Source organism: Balaenoptera acutorostrata, chromosome 8 (genome assembly GCF_949987535.1).
Source record: "Balaenoptera acutorostrata chromosome 8, mBalAcu1.1, whole genome shotgun sequence".
NCBI classification, from domain to species: domain Eukaryota; kingdom Metazoa; phylum Chordata; class Mammalia; order Artiodactyla; family Balaenopteridae; genus Balaenoptera; species Balaenoptera acutorostrata.
In genome coordinates this window covers 74,735,658-74,751,391 of record NC_080071.1, presented here as the reverse complement: position 1 = coordinate 74,751,391, position 15,734 = coordinate 74,735,658, and the positions used below count along the sequence as shown (strand labels likewise).

The window sequence follows — 15,734 nt, the reverse complement described above, 5'->3', positions numbered from 1 at the left end:
TCTATAAACTATCTGTTTTCAATTTCATTGATTTCTGTTCTCATCTTTATTTCATTCCTTCTACTCACTGTGGGCTTCGGTTTTCTTTTTAGAGCTTGTTAAGGTAGATTAGGCCATTGTTTTTGGACCTTTCTTCTTTTGCACTTAAAATTGTGTTTCCCTTTTTTTTTTAATTTTTAAAGTTTTAAAATTTTTGACTGTGTTGGGTCTTTGTTGCTGCGTGCGGGCTTTCTCTAGTTGCGGCGAGCAGGGGCTACTCTTTGTTGCGGTGTGCAGGTTTTTCATTGGGGCGGCTTCCCTTGTTGTGGAGCAGGGCTCTAGGCACGCAGGCTTCAGTAGTTGTTCTGTGCAGGCTTAGTTGTGGCTCACAGGCTCTAGAGTGCAGGCTCAGTAGTTGTGGCACATGAGCTTAGTTGCTCCATGGCATGTGGGATTTTTCCAGACGAGGGATCAAACCCGTGTCCCCTGCATTGGTGGGCAGATTCTTAACCACTGCGCTACCAGGGAAGTCCTAAAGCTGTGTTTCCCTTTAAGCACTACTTTAGTCCAATCTTACAAATTTTCATATTGTATTTTCTTTGTCATTCAGTTCAAAATATTTTCTAATTTCCTTTGTGATTTTGTCTTTGATCCGTAAATTACTTAGAGTATGTCATTTAATTTCTGAATAATTGGATTTTCCTAGATACATTATTCATGAATTCTCTTGTGATTATAGGACACACTCTACATGATTTCAGTTCTTTTGAACTTATTGACACGTTTTATAGCATGGTATATGGTCTATCTTGGTGAATGTACTATGTGTGCTTAAAAAGAATGTGTATTTGGATAGAATTTTATCAGTCTGTTAGATCAGGAGGGTTAATAGTAATGTTTAGATCTTCTGGTTATTCTATCATTGATGACAGAGAAGTATTAAAACCTACTATAATTGTGAAATTGTCCTTTCTTTCCCTCTATTTCTGTCAAGTATTGATTCACGTGCTTCTCCTATTAGGGGCAAACACATTTATAATTATTGTCTTCCTGGTGAGTTGTCCCTTCTAAAAATTATCCTTGGTTATACTCTTTGTCCTGAAGTCTATTCTTAAAATTTGATACTAATATAGTCACTCCAGTCTTATGCTTACTGTTTGCAGGGTATAACTTTTCCAACCATTTACTTTCAAATTACATGTATCTTTATAATTAAAGTGCATCTCTTGGAGGCAGTACACCTGAGTCTTGTTTTTTTAAGATCTATTCGGCAATCTCTCCCTTTTAACGCTTAGACCATTAACATTTAATGTAATTAGTGATTGGGTTGAATTTAGGTCTACTATTTCTTTATATTACTGTTTGTTTTTTGCTGCTCTGTTATCATTTCCTGCCTTGTTTTTATTTATTTATTTATTTAACATCTCCATGACATATTTATTTTATAACTGGAAGTTTGTACTTTTTGACTTCCTTTACCCATTTTGCTCATCCCCCATCCCCCACCTTTGGCATCCACCAATCTGTTCTCTGTACTATGAGCTTGTTTTGTTTTTTTAAAACTTTCACGTATGAGTGAGACCTTACAGTATTTGTCTTCCTCTGTCTGACTTATTTCACTTAGCAGAATGCCCTCTGGGTCCATCCATGTTGTCGCAAATTCCTGCCTTGTTTAAGATTGAGTATTTTTAGTATTCTATTTTAATTTATATATTGGCATAAAACTATACATTATTGTATTATTTTAGTGGTTGTTTAATATATTTGTAAATTATATAAATCCACAGTCTACTAAGAGTTAGTATTACCACTCATTTAAAACAGATACTCACCATCCTTTATATTACAGTTGTCATATGTTTACAAACATTGAAAATTCCACCAATATAAAAATTTTTATTTTAAGCAACTATATGTATTTTAAAGAGCTTAAGAGGAAAGAAAGTAATGTTTCCTATTTATCCAGATGTAGTGGCTTTTTGGTGTGTCAACTTGGGTGGGCTGAACTACAGTTCCAGTTATTCAGTCAAATACTGATCTAGGTGCTGCTGTGAATAGATTTTGTAGATATAACTAAAGTCCTCAATTATTACCAGTTGACTTTAATCAAAAGGAATATTATCCTGAGTTAGACCTTTAAAACAGGGCTTAGGCTTTCCCTGAGCTCAGAGACTCCCAACCTGTGAGGTTCTCACTTATTCATTATCTTCCCTTCTTGATCACCTGCCCTCACCAGACCCCATAATTGTACAAGCCAATTCTTTGTAATAACCCTTTATCTCCCTCTTCTCTCTCTCTTTTGTTTTTCTCTCTCTCCCTGTCTATCTCCATCTCCATCTCATCTCTATCTCTGTCTCTGTCTCTATTCTATCTCTCTATCTATATACGTCTCAGGTTGAACCACGAGTTATATACCAGATATTTACGTTTACCATTCTGATACTCTATCCTTTCCTGAAGATGCAGTTTTACTCTAGTACCATGTTCTTGCAGCCTGAGGAACTTCCTTCAGCATTTTTTGTTGTGCAGGACTGTTAGCAGTGATTCTTTTAGATTTTCTTTATTTGAAAATGTCTTTATTTCTGAAGAATATTTTGCTAGATATAAATTTCTGGGTTGGTAGCGTTTTTTTTTTTTTTTCCTTTCAGCACTTTAGAGGACGTTATTCCACTGTGGTCTCACCTCCGTGGTTCTTGATGAGAAATCCATTGTCATTTGAATCATTGTTCTCTTGTATGTGATGTGTTATTTTTTTCTAACTGCTTTCAAGATTTGTTCTTTATTCATAGTTTCCAGCAGTTTGATTGCAATGTGTATAGTCAGGGATTTATTTGAGTTTATCAAATTTATGATTGGAGTTTGCTGAGCTGCTTTGTCTTTCACCAAATTTGGGAAGTTTTTGGCAACTATTTCTTCAAATATTTATTTTGCCCTACTCTCTGTCTCCTTTCCATCTGGGAATCTACATGGATGTTAGACGTTTTGATGGTCATTTTTCTTTTGCCTAGTAATTTTTGGAGTTCTTTATACACCCTGGATGCTAATCTTCTGTTATATGTTTGCAAATATCTTCTGCCAGTCTACTGTTTACCTTTTTACCTTTTAGTGTATCTTTTTAATATATGTTTTGTATTTATTTTAATATAGGTGAATTTATCAAGCCTCTTTAAAGTAGTTGCTTAGAATATTTTTTTATGTGTATATTATGGACTCAAAAAATTCTTTCCTATTACAGGTTTTAAATATGCTATACTTTTTTCTAAAAGGTTTCAACTTTTCTTTTTCATATCTTTGTATTTAATCAACATTAAATACAATTTTGTTTAAGGTGAGATGTATGGATTCAATTAAAAGTTTTTTGTATATTAATAGCCATTTATCTCAGCACCTTTTATCCACTGATTTTATACTGTGTTTCTTAATATGGCATTCCTCTTGTTTTGTTAGAAAAATCTTCACCATCATCACAGGAAAGAAATTCTCCATTCAAGAAGTATTTCTAGCATCCAATTGATACCAAAAGGGAGGACAAATCAACTGTGCATGATTTTGTTAAGACCACCAGGCACTGAATTGGCCTTCCAGAATGCTCTTTTAATTTATTTCTGATTTTCTTAAGGAAGAAGTTAAGGGAAGGAGAGGACTTGGTCAACTGGTAAATACAGTGTCTCTAGTTGGTGAGCTCTGGGAGGGAATGGATATTAATCAGTTTGTTTTGTAACCCACAAAGACCACTAAGCTTATTAATCAGTTGACCTTGAGAAAGAACTCTTGGCTAAGTCTTTTCCCAACTAGCAAAAGCTATTCTCCACATGAATGCCAATTGTGTCTCAGTGGAAAAGGAGGGATTTAAACGCCTTCAAACCTCAACTAAACTCAAATATCTCAAGCTCAAGTCATGTCTTTGCTCTTGGGAAGAAGGGCTACTTCTCCAGCCCTTCTTGGTTATAACTGAAGAGCTACAAGAAGGAAATCTGAAAGCCTGTTTTGGCCATGTTTCTCTATGTTGAGCCACATTCACAGCCAGAAAGCGTTTCAAAGGATTGGTTGGTACTTGGTGACTGTGATGATGCACTTAATCCTTCAGCTGTTTTGACCACATGATAGCTAACCTATTCAGAGGCTGAACTGGCTGCAATGATCAGGTACTTTGGGGCGCTACATGTTGCTTAATATTTAACCTAGTTTTTTCTTTCATGTTGCAAGAAAGGGTTAACACAAAATTCTTACTCTGCCCAGGGGTCACTCCCTCTTCAGAGGCTCAAAAGACCATTTTAGGTTCTATCTACTTAGTATCAAAACACTAGTTTGGGAAATCTCTTAAGCAATATACTATTCAACCTTTACTTTTGCTGAATTGACCTGTAAGTTTAACAGCCTCTTGTAAACATACACTTAGATTGGAATCTTTGTTTTTTATTTTCTTGATAGGCAACCCCCCCATCTTCGTATTCTCTGTAAGTCCTGTCTTTGTCTTCTGCAAACCATATTTGAGTTGGAAATGGGCATACCACCTTGCTTTTTGTTTTTTTCCCTGGATTAAAAGCACTAAGAACCACCCCTCAAACACACACACACCACTCCTCAACATAAAAATGAGTCTGGTTTTCTAAGCCTTCCCATTGGACCCTTCCTTTGCTATTCACTGGGTGCCAGCTGGTTATCTCCCTGAGTGATTCATAGGGCACATCTCTATCAGCATACTGCTGAGCTGACCCAAGGACTATAAAAAGTGACAGGAAATATGAAAATGGTATTTTTTTGTCTTTTATTATGCCAACTCCTCATTTCCTATCATTTTTTTCTTTAGCTGCCCCAGGTCAGCATGGCTACATCCTGAAAGCAGTGCCCTACAGGAGAGGAGAATTGGACCAAGAGGCACGAGTTCTGGGTTCTAGCTCTTGCCACACCTATAGCTGATGACCTCAGTTAACCCATGTTTCCGACTCTCAGTTTTCTTGTCAGCAAAAAAGCAGGGATCACAAACTTAAATGCCTATAGGGGCTAGTCATTTAGGGAAAATGAGACAAGCAGGCCTGGTTGGCTTTTTGATATACTAGAGTTTATTTTCTCCCTATTACCCCAGTGTAAAGAGGAGTGCCCAGTTCTGATTGTTGCCATAGGAATGAGGGCCACAGTGTTTACAGATCTTCTGATCTTTTTCTAGAGATGCAACTATATGGATTTTTAAAGAGGAAATATCTAAGCATTGGCAACTAATACAAAAATTCAAAAATTAAACTTTCTGTGACCCTAGTAAAATATGTCTCAATCCCTGGGTCACCAGTTGTAACCTCTAGACTAAGTGGTATTTAAAGTAACTTCCAGTTCTGAAATTTTATACTTTAATTATCCAAATGGTCTGAATTGAAGAAAGAACGAGTGTTTGAATATGAGGAAGATTTTCCTGGCATGCAGTTCTTATATTTTGAAACAGGTGACCAAGGGGAATTGTGAAATGTCTTTCAAGTGATTTTGAAGAACAAGAGACACCTCCTTTAGTCTGGGATTAGTTAGGAGCAGTTGCTGGGAGGGGGATGGACGAGATGTACTCTTGTAATTCTTCTCAGTTGAGATGTTGTGAAAATGGTATTTTATGAGTTTTGTTTCAAATGTCCTCAGGTCCTTTTAGGGGAGGAAGGTAGTTTGTTTTCTGATTCCCAGGACCTCTCCCAACTCAGTTCCTTCATCCTAGGGAACTCTGTAAACCGAAATTTAAAGTTATAGTTTGTAGCTTCCTGCCTAAGGTTCAGATTAGGTTTCATAACTTGGAACTGAAATCAGGGCAGTAGTTGGTGTGTGGATGAAGATGTCTGTAGCTCCATTTGTCAGTATGCTAATGAAAACCAAAGAGGGAAATAAATAAAGGTGGAAATGAGTGACGACAAAGATAAGAGCCTTTTACCCTCACTTCATTTTCACTCTAATTCTCTCCTTAAGAAAATTGATTATGATGACCTCGATCCATTTTCTTATGGATTAAAAACACCTAGGAATCCCACAAACATCTTTTATACACTAAGTGTGCTCAAGCCGAGAGTCAGCAGTTCAACAAGCAGATAGACTTCAGTGTAGATACTGATGGTATCAGCATAAATACTAGGTCTCTTATTGCAAAGTAACCACAGCAAAATAAACACTCCACCACCCTTAGAAAGAGACAGAAGATAGAGGCAAGAAAGCAGGAGGAACATACATACATTGGGTTATTAATCAAATCTACTTCAATGGTGGCACAAGTCATATTACAAGAGAGGAGGTTGATTGAAACCCAGGGAAGGCAAAAGATCTACTTTCACGTATAAATGAATAACATGGGTCACTGACAGTTCCAAGTGCTCTTGATGCCTAGATAGGAAGACAGGGCTGTCTGAGATGGTAATCTTCTCCATTACCAGTGTCATCATCAAAATTTAAGTGCTAATCTGCATAGTCTGATAAAATGGGTGAGGGGCAGAAAGATCCAATTAGATACTGTACACGGTGGCCATGTATTGTCTTGCTTCTCCCGTATCAATTCTCCCTTCTTATAACAGCAAGGTGAATTCCTTTGAGGTACCACTCCTCCAGAATTGCATGCAGTCTTGGCGGGCCTGTCAGTTTACTGGCAACATGGTCAATGTTTGGCTCTCAATAGTGGCAACAAGATTTGATTCTGAGGAATTTGAATCTTAAAAGGAGTCACACAAAGGAAGTTCAGAGTTCATCCTGATGGAGCATCCTGAAGAAACAGTTGATTTGTCCTCTAATGCTGTTCTGGGCCCTATCCTTTTCTGAGTCTTGGTAGTTCATTTTTTCCTGTGATTCACAGGACTATCCCATAGCCTTAAGGTAAACAAATCCTACTTTACATTTAAGTTGGCCAGAGTCACTTTTGCTACTTGCAACCCAAAGAAATTTAACAAATGTATCAAATATCTTCTCTGTGATCTCAGCAGCTGAGAGCTGACTGAGAATCTATAGGTAAATTGTTAGAATTAATAGATGATTTGGTGAAGTTACTGTGTTCAAATTCAATATACAGAAATCAATTGTATTTTTATATACTAGCAACAAATAATTTAAAAATAAAATAACATATACCACTTATAATAGCCTCAAAAATATCAAATCGTTGGAGTAAATGGAATGAATCTATATGTATACAACATATATATATATATATATATATATATAAATGTATATACACAACATTATTGAAATAAAGAATTCCTACATAAACAGATTGTTATGTAGCAGATTGTTATGCCCACATTAATTTGGGGGCAGCGATAGATTTCTGAAACAGAATCTCAGAGCTATGTAGTTGAAGTTTATCTTTTTGCAGATAAAGAAAATAAGACTAGAAGGGTCAAACAGCCTATTCAAGTTAGCCCAGGAAGACCTCTAGTAGACCTCTTCTACCACCAGCTTGCTGGCCGTTGCTGCCAATCTGGGCACCTCTGTGGTTGGGGCTAGAACAACACTCCTTTTCTCCCAGGGCCAGTGCTTCATACTGGCCTTTAGCTGGCTCTGTCACTTTTCTCAGAGCATTCTAGCAATGGGGACGCTGCCTTCTTTCTCTCCATCTTTCTTGAATATTCTAGTACCCGTGAAAAATCAACAAGCTGAACTCACTGTCTATGAGATTCTCTGCCTGAATTGGGCATGTAATTCCACGTTGATTTCCAGGGTTGGTAATCTGTAGTTCTTCTGACTCTGAAAGTAGCAGGTCGTTGCTGGGAGACTCACTTGTTACTCATAGCTCAAGGGACCAAGTTCAAGCAAGAGGCATCTTTTCATCACATTCTTCCGGTGTCTAGTCACAGACATTGTATAAACTCCATTTCTTCTATTCCTCTGGAATAACCAGACTTTAGTAACCAAACTCAGACTAAGAACTGCAGTTTCCCCCCGACCCCCACCCTCAATTTTCCCTCTGCTGTTTTTTCCTCTCTTCCATGGGTTATTTTTTCCAACTTGGGAGACAAGGAGAATGTGTATCCCAGGTAAAGTGAGGCGGGAAGGGGAGGAGCTATGGCACGGACACATCAAAAGAGCCCTTTGTGCTCAGGGCACATTATTCCTGGAATCCAATCAAGTGCCCCAAAACCCAACCAAGCTTTTCAGACAGCACAGAAACCAGTCATGCAGGCATCTTGGGCTCTGCTTTTTTAAAGCTTTATAGGGTACACTGAATTATTTGGTTGGGTCTTTTCAACCGTGTGACATTTGGGTTTTCAATGGCCCAAATGGAGTTGATCATTAATTATTTGGACGCTTTAATTAAAAAAAAAAAAACAACTTCCCTGTGGATTTATGAGGGTCTGCTGGGGGACAAGGACAAGGGGGCCTTTAATGTTTCTCTCATTTGAATGAGAGGGAGGGTTGGGAAGGTCTAGAAGGGGAGGCTGTAGAATCATCTTCCAGGAAGGTCTTAAACCCAAGTTAGGGTTTATTTGAGGGAGGAGGGGCTTACAATGAAGAAAATGGAAAGGAACGCAAGAGAACAGAATTCTGGGATCTATCAAATGCATTAGGGGGCAGGATGTTTAATAAAAATCAATGCTTTAGCAGGGAGCCATCGGGAGTTTCTGAATCAATACCTTTCACATGAAAACTAGTAAGTCCTATGGGTTGGGAAGGGGGAAGGGCTAGTTTCTGGAACATTTGATTAACTGAACCAGAGAAGGTACCCAGGGAGGGGAGGGACTGGATTGATGCCTTCTGGTTTCAAAACAGCGAGGTAGTGAAGGTATAACATCTGCTCTCTTCCTTTCCAGGGCATGTTTTGCAATCTCAGCCTTCTTCTCTAACACGGATGGGTGTCATTATTAAGTCATACACATTCTCCAGTTCCTGACATCCTGAAAAATCTCCCATACTCCCAGAGAGTTCTGCTCCTATGTGCCTCCCCACAAAGGTTCATCTCAATGACAAGTGATCTTGGGTAGGGTTGGGGAGCATGGGAAAGGAAATAAGCCCTTTTCCAGAGACACCAGCAGCTTCTATCTATTCAGGCTCTTGCATCCAGGAGCCTCAGGAAAATGAGACTCAGCACATTTAAAAGCTACTGATGAAAAGTGCTTATCTTTGACGTCACAGTGCTTAGTGATACCATATGCCAAAAAGAAGCACAGTGATTTGTGTGCACATCTTTGCTGATTTCCCCATTTGGATTTTTAAAATCCCCTGCCTCTAGTTGAAGTAATTTAATCTGAAAAAAAATCACAAAAAAATGTGGATTCCCTAACATCTTTCCTTATACAGTGCACAAAATTGTTTTAGGAATTGTTCCTATGATACCAGTTGACTGGACTGTATTATTTACCCCATTTTGCAAAGGAGGGAAACTGAGTCTGAAGGAATTCAAGTAACATGCCAAAAGTCATGAACTATTAGTGGACTGGAATTCTGGCCTTCTGGAAAAAGACATTTCTCACAAAAGACATCACAGTCTTATCCATGGGATTATAGAACTAGGCTCTCCAGATGGTGCTTCAGGAAGAAATCCAGAGCATTTACAAGTCGGTTATTTGTTTTTCCTTACAGCCAATTCCATGCAAAGGTTGGCCTGTATGCATCCATTTTAGAGAAAAGGAAAAGGAAATCGACCCAAATTTTGGTAGCAAGTCTATCTGAGATGAAGTGGTGGTATTTGCTTTGTCTAAAGTTTAGGGCTGGAGGGGTCATGAAAAACTCTGAATATAAATGTAGTTCCAGTTGATATTTGAAAATAATACGATGGAATTACTGACTAGGAAGCATATGATGGACTCGCTCTACACAAAAGCAAAAATGAGCTTTAATGTCTCCCCCAGCCTCAGAAGATGAAGTTGGGAGCAAGTGGCTGGGAGAGTCCCAAGCTCAGGAGAGAGGTATGGATGACAGTTCTTACCCCCACAGTGGAGTGGGGAGTGGGCCATTGTCCAAGGAAGTTGTGGGCTCCCAGGAGTGTGCTATCTACCCCAAGCAGTCAGGAAAGACACAGGGACATCACCAGGGGGTTTTAGCAGGTAAAAGTACAAAGACATAGCCTGGACAATGTGTTCGTGTATCTCAATTTTCCTCATAGAGAGAATCAGAAGCTCTACTTTGCTGTGGGATTTGTGGGGTTCAGTGATTGAGAGAGGTTAACTATTCCGGGTGGTACTGCCCAGGCTCAAGGCACCCACCAGTTTTCATTCCAAAGTATATGGGTGAAAGTCACTCGTATATTTGCACCTAAATTAAGACACTACATTATGACAAAGTTTTATCATCTTGCTTATAACTCAGGGCTTTAGGTTTTGCAACATTTCAGGGCTGTCTGGTGATGAAAGAGAAGACATGCTATATAAGTGGCATTTGTTTGGGGACTCATACCCTGAGCCAGAGCCACTGCATGTTATGTCCCTCTACCTGGAACCCTCTTTTCCCTCATCGTTACCTGATAGACCCCTGTTCTCCACTCCTATCTCAGCTCAGTGTCAGACTTCCTCAAAGATACCTCCCCGCATCCCTTTGTGTAAACTGGGTCTTCATGGGAGGTCTGTCAAAAGCATCTTGTACTTTTTTCATGAAAAGATAGTTACAAACTGTGATAAGCTATTTAATCCTTCTGTCTTCCACTGGATAGGAAGGTTCTTGAAGATAAGGACCATGTCTGCAATGCTTGCAATAGACTTCCACTGCCAAGTGATATTTGTTGAATGATATTTGATATTTGAATGAATGGTCTTGTGAGGAAACCTGAGCTTGAGTCTGGGTGCTGCCACTATTCACTTGGGTGGTTGTGATTTTCTGAGGCTTGGTTTCCTCATCTCTTAAATCATGCTGTTAGAATGGTTGATTCTGAGACCCCCTTCTACAAGGCTACTCTGTGACCTGTTGTAACCCACCTGTGGCTGGGTCCTTCTTTGGCAGCTCTGTCAGCTCTCCAGTTCACTCTCCCATCCCAAATAATCCCAACTCTCCAACACATTAATGAAAAAGAGAGCCTTTACTGTTGATTCCATAGTTTCCTTGGAGGAAACTACAACTCCCAACTCTTAACACTTCACTCCCCAAATGCCCATTTGATATTTCTTCCTGATTCCCTTTTTGACTCTCTGCCGCTTCCTCTCCCCTCCAGGGCCTCTCTGAATTCTCTGCAGCCTCCAAAATTTCTCTATTTGATTCAGAGCAATTTCACACTTGCCCAAATACCCTTTCCCTTAAGCTGCCTCAGGGCACACGGTTGTGGATCCTTAGACTTCCAGCATACTGGCTGCACCAGCTCTACCTTGGCTGCACCAGCTCTACCTTACCGTGCATCTCTTTCCAATTCCATGTTCAGTGACATTGTATTAGTAGCTTAAATCTACCACGGTGGGAGTATTTAAACCAGGGAAATTGGCGAATGCTGTAAATTGGGATTTCTCTTTCGGAGAACCCACTGTTACACATTTCCTGGCACACCACTGTCTAAGCTCCTCCAGCCAGGTTATCACCTAGTTTAGGAAGTTGGTTGAACTCAAAGATCCTTCATCATGAACCTATAACATACGTAGTTTTTAATTCCTCATGATTTAGGCTGAGTAGTAGGAGCTGAGAAAGTCTCATATAAAATGGTAGCTGCATTGATCAAGGTTCAGCCAAGAAAACAGAACCTATCTATGCCAGGTAAGTCAAGGGAGGAAAATGGGAAATGTTAATATGTAAATAGCTACATATTACGTTTGATGGCACTAAAAGGGCAAATGCGTGAGCCAAGCTCTAGATGAGCAGGAAGCCACTTCCTGTCTCTAAGGCTGGTGTGACAAAGAGGAGGTGTTACCAGAGTTTAGGAATTAGAATTGCAGAGGGAGCGTCTTCCCAGTGGTTGTGGAGCCCCAGAAGAGACTAAGTTGCTGCTAGAATGCCTCCTACAACACGGAGTGAGGGAGTACCTGGGCTTTTTCCTTCCTCCAGTGTTCTGCTGAGACCCTCCCATGGGCTGAAATTAATCAGAATCCAGTTGGAACAGGAGTTTGGGAAAATGTAGCTGGCAGGGGTCAGCTCCTATGATGCAGAACAGGACAGAGAAGGCCTGGCAATGAATCTGATAACAAATAGGCAAATCACCATCCTAGTAACTAATCATATTCCTGATAATAATATTCCTGAAGGGACATCAACTATCTTCAAGGCTATAGCCAGTCACGTTGATTTCCTAGAGTCCCAAAGTCCAGCCTCACTCTACAAACCCAAATAATTCCCTTGAGTCTGGCTCCCCAATCCATTCTACAGTGAAGAGGGATTAAGTTACAAAAACTCATTGTAAGATACTGACAATTCGGATATAGCTTCATAAAGTTGATTGCAAGAACCAGGGACCATCACATTTTGAAGAAAGATGGAAACTTTCCCATCCATAAATGGTAATGACTAGGAACATTCTTTCTTTTTCTTGTCTTTCCTTTATTCATTTGCTTATTATTTTCTAAGACTTCAGGCACTGTGCTAGATGCTGAGGTTACAAAGATGTTTAGAACTTGTCCTCAAAGAGCTGACAGTGTGAATGGGAAGTAGAGGGCACGGGCAACGCAGGATTCACAGATTAATCTTAAGGAAATAAGACTGCTGCTTCTTTCACTTGGGCAGGTTTCAGAGGCAGATCAGGACCACTGGGGTTCTCCCAAGCAGCTTCAGTGTCCCCCAACACTTGGACACTTTTGGGGGTTAATCCCTTTCTTACTTATGTAAGGCCCACCTTCCCCTAAGGATATCGCCATACTGGCCTTTCAGGAAATACTCACCCTCCTCCCTTGGCTCTCTGCTCATCTTCCATTAAGGAGATAATGTCAGCATCTTGTCTCTTGAATTGCCAGAGACTATACTCTCGTGTCTTACCAGCTCAGCAAATGTCGGGAGATTTCTTCCCTGTCTTGTGAGTCTTCATTTCAGGCCTAGATAGGGCTGGTCCTAGTGACGTGCTGGAGAACTGTGTCCATGCCCTGGTGTGTTCCCACCAACGACACACTCCCAGAATTGTGGCCCCATGTTGTGTCTATCGTTACAGCTTGTCAAGGGATACTAGAACTACCCCAGTACTTCCCACTCAACTCAGACCTCCAGTCTGTGCCCTCCTAGAGAGTTGGATACAGGGAGCAAGAAGTGAAGGGGAGAGATGGTGAGAGAATGTGGATAGAGTGCGGTGAGGTGTCTGCAGAAGGCATGGTGAGGAGTGGGAGAGGGAGAGGGAGATGGGGAGGGGAGGAAGAGGGGGAGGGGAGGGAGGGATAGAAGGAGGAGAAGGGGAGGAAGAGGGACAGAGATAGGGAGAGGGAGGGAAATGAAGGCGGAGATGGAGAAAGAGAGAGCTAGAGAAAGACTCTTTTTAGTTGCCACAGGTGGCACTGGCAATATGTTAAGAGTTTTCAGAGGAAGGTCTCTGTATTTCTGGATTTTCTAAGGAAAACACTTGTGCTGTTTCTCTAAAGAAACTTAGAGAACAACCCATGTCATTCAATTCTGTGCTTTGGGGAAGCTTTGACTTGTGGAGGTGGGATTCCAAGACACCCACCTGTATTCAGGTTACAGAAGGCCTGTATTTCAGTAAGTTTGTTGAACTGCCTGATGTTCGAATTATGATTAACCTTGAACCCCTACAGGAACAGAATGTATGCAGTGATGGACAGAAGCCTAGGTGCAATCGGCAACAGGTGTGTTAGCAGCTTCCTTCCCACATGCGTTTGAGCAAGTCACCTATTGACTGCTTGTCACAGTTTTCTCATCTGCACTAGGTGATGATGATCATCTTGCCCAATTTACCCAGAGGTCTGTTGTGAGGTTCACTTGAACTCAGCCATGTAGAAGCACTTTATAAATTGGAATGTATTACAGCCATGCAAGGAAATAATATTTAAGTGGCGTTTCTTGGTAGAGTTCGGCTGCCTTTCACAAAGTGAGGGTCAGCTTACTAATGCCACCCTAGTAGATGAAATGGTCCCAACTCACTTTTATTTTTCCTTTTACTAAATTGGAAACAAAGCTCTCAGGGCTTATAATTGAAGATTGCTGAAAGGTGTGTCTAACATAGAAATGCCTACCAAAGTTCCACTCAACTTGGTTTACATTGTCTACAGTGTGAAGGAGGAAGCCATAAAGATTTCTCCAGAAGGAAGTGTGTGATCCAGGCCTTGTGGAAGGGCTGCAGGCTCTAACAGCCATGGCGCCCTCCAAAAAGCAATGAGAGCCATGCCATTTCTCAGGTTTTCAAGGGCGTGCTCTGCAGCCCAGTTGCTGAGCGTTTGTGTGTACGTGTGTCTCCGTGTGTGCTAGTGCATTTATTAAAGGCTGTAGTGGTGGTTTAGAGCAGGTAGTTTCCAGGCTTCTCAGAAAGAGAAGAGTTTTCCTTGGCTCCACTGCCAGCTGCTTTATCTGTTTTCATTTTAAAGGTGTATTTCCAAAACACCATTTCCTGAAATCTTTTGGCTGTAGCCAGGTATGAGATTCCCAGCTGCAAGTCCAGGGAAAAGGTGAGCTGCCAGGGAAAAGTTTACAATAGGGCGGGTTGCCCGGAGCAGTGCCAGTTGACACCTCGCCAGGAAGTGGAGAGCGAGCCAGCCACAAGGACCTGCATGGGAAAAGTTTTCCCTCCAGGTCCGACTGGAAATTCATGTCTAAGAATATTAGTTTGAATAACCAGTCTGAGTTCTTGTAACTGAGGAGGGGATATCGAACTTCAAGTCTAACAGAGTAAGACAAGTTGACGTGAGTCCTTTCACATGAAGGCGTTTTGTTAACTCCCTTTATAACGTCTCCCCGTATTTAGCGTCCACTGTGTCTTATCTTGATCACTTTTTAGTGCGCTACTGCCACTTGGGAAGATACCTTCCTACCCTGCCAGAATTTGATCTCTGAGCTCGTGTCAAATTTATCTATAAATTCTCCCACATCTAACACAGTACCTAGTACACTGAAGGTGATGAATAAATGTTGGTTGTGTAAATGACTGAAAGATGCAAAACTAGAGCTATTAACAAGGTTTTTATTGAAGGTTCATTCATTCCACATATATTTATTGAGCACTTGATACAGGCCAGGCCCTGTTATAGGCAATGGGAAGAGACTGAGAACAAATCATACATGAAGATAATAGCAGTGACTCTGTAGGTGACTTTTTTTCCCTTGATTTTTTGTATCCTTAGCTGTTGAGAACTCCTTGGCTATGCTCAGGTCCGGGTCTTGTAATTCCCATATTCCTGGCTGCTTTGCCCTGTCCAAAGCCTATCCCAGGTTTTGGGACTTATCTTCTTGGTCTCCAATAAGGACTTTAAATAGCCCCAGGCCAGTTAGTAAACAGTATATATTTCTCCCAGCACTCCTATCACTCAACACTATCTCCAGGATTTTTACCAAATTTCCTCGCTATTAAACTGGTAAGGACAAATACTACAGTTGATCTTAGCTAAAAGGCTGAGAAGCAATCCCAATTCCCTAAGTATCAAAGCTTAAATGCTTGCATTGTAGCCTAGTTCTGGAGATGAAATCCCCATGTCTCTCTCTGAACCAGATGAAACATAGATAATGGAAAGCTGCTGTAAAGGAGAACAGAAGTTGCTGAGGAACACTAGGAGGACGTATGTGAAGATAGGAGGGTCAAAGATAAAGTTCTTCTGTACAGAAAAGCATTGGAGAGGCTTACAGTACCACCAGCAGGGTCCTCTGCTTCTCCCCCAGTGGCTGAAGTATTCTTCACATTTCACTGGTGGATAGCCCTCAAGAGTATGGACTCAGCAGATAATGCCAGTTCTTACTTCCTCAGATTTGCA

At 40.7% G+C, this 15,734-nt stretch overlaps 1 pseudogene; it reads right to left on the bottom strand.

The window, feature by feature from the left end:
* Window positions 1-15,266: 15,266 nt before the first annotated feature.
* On the bottom strand, window positions 15,267-15,390 carry LOC114238585 (U2 spliceosomal RNA; annotated as a pseudogene).
* Window positions 15,391-15,734: the final 344 nt, after the last annotated feature.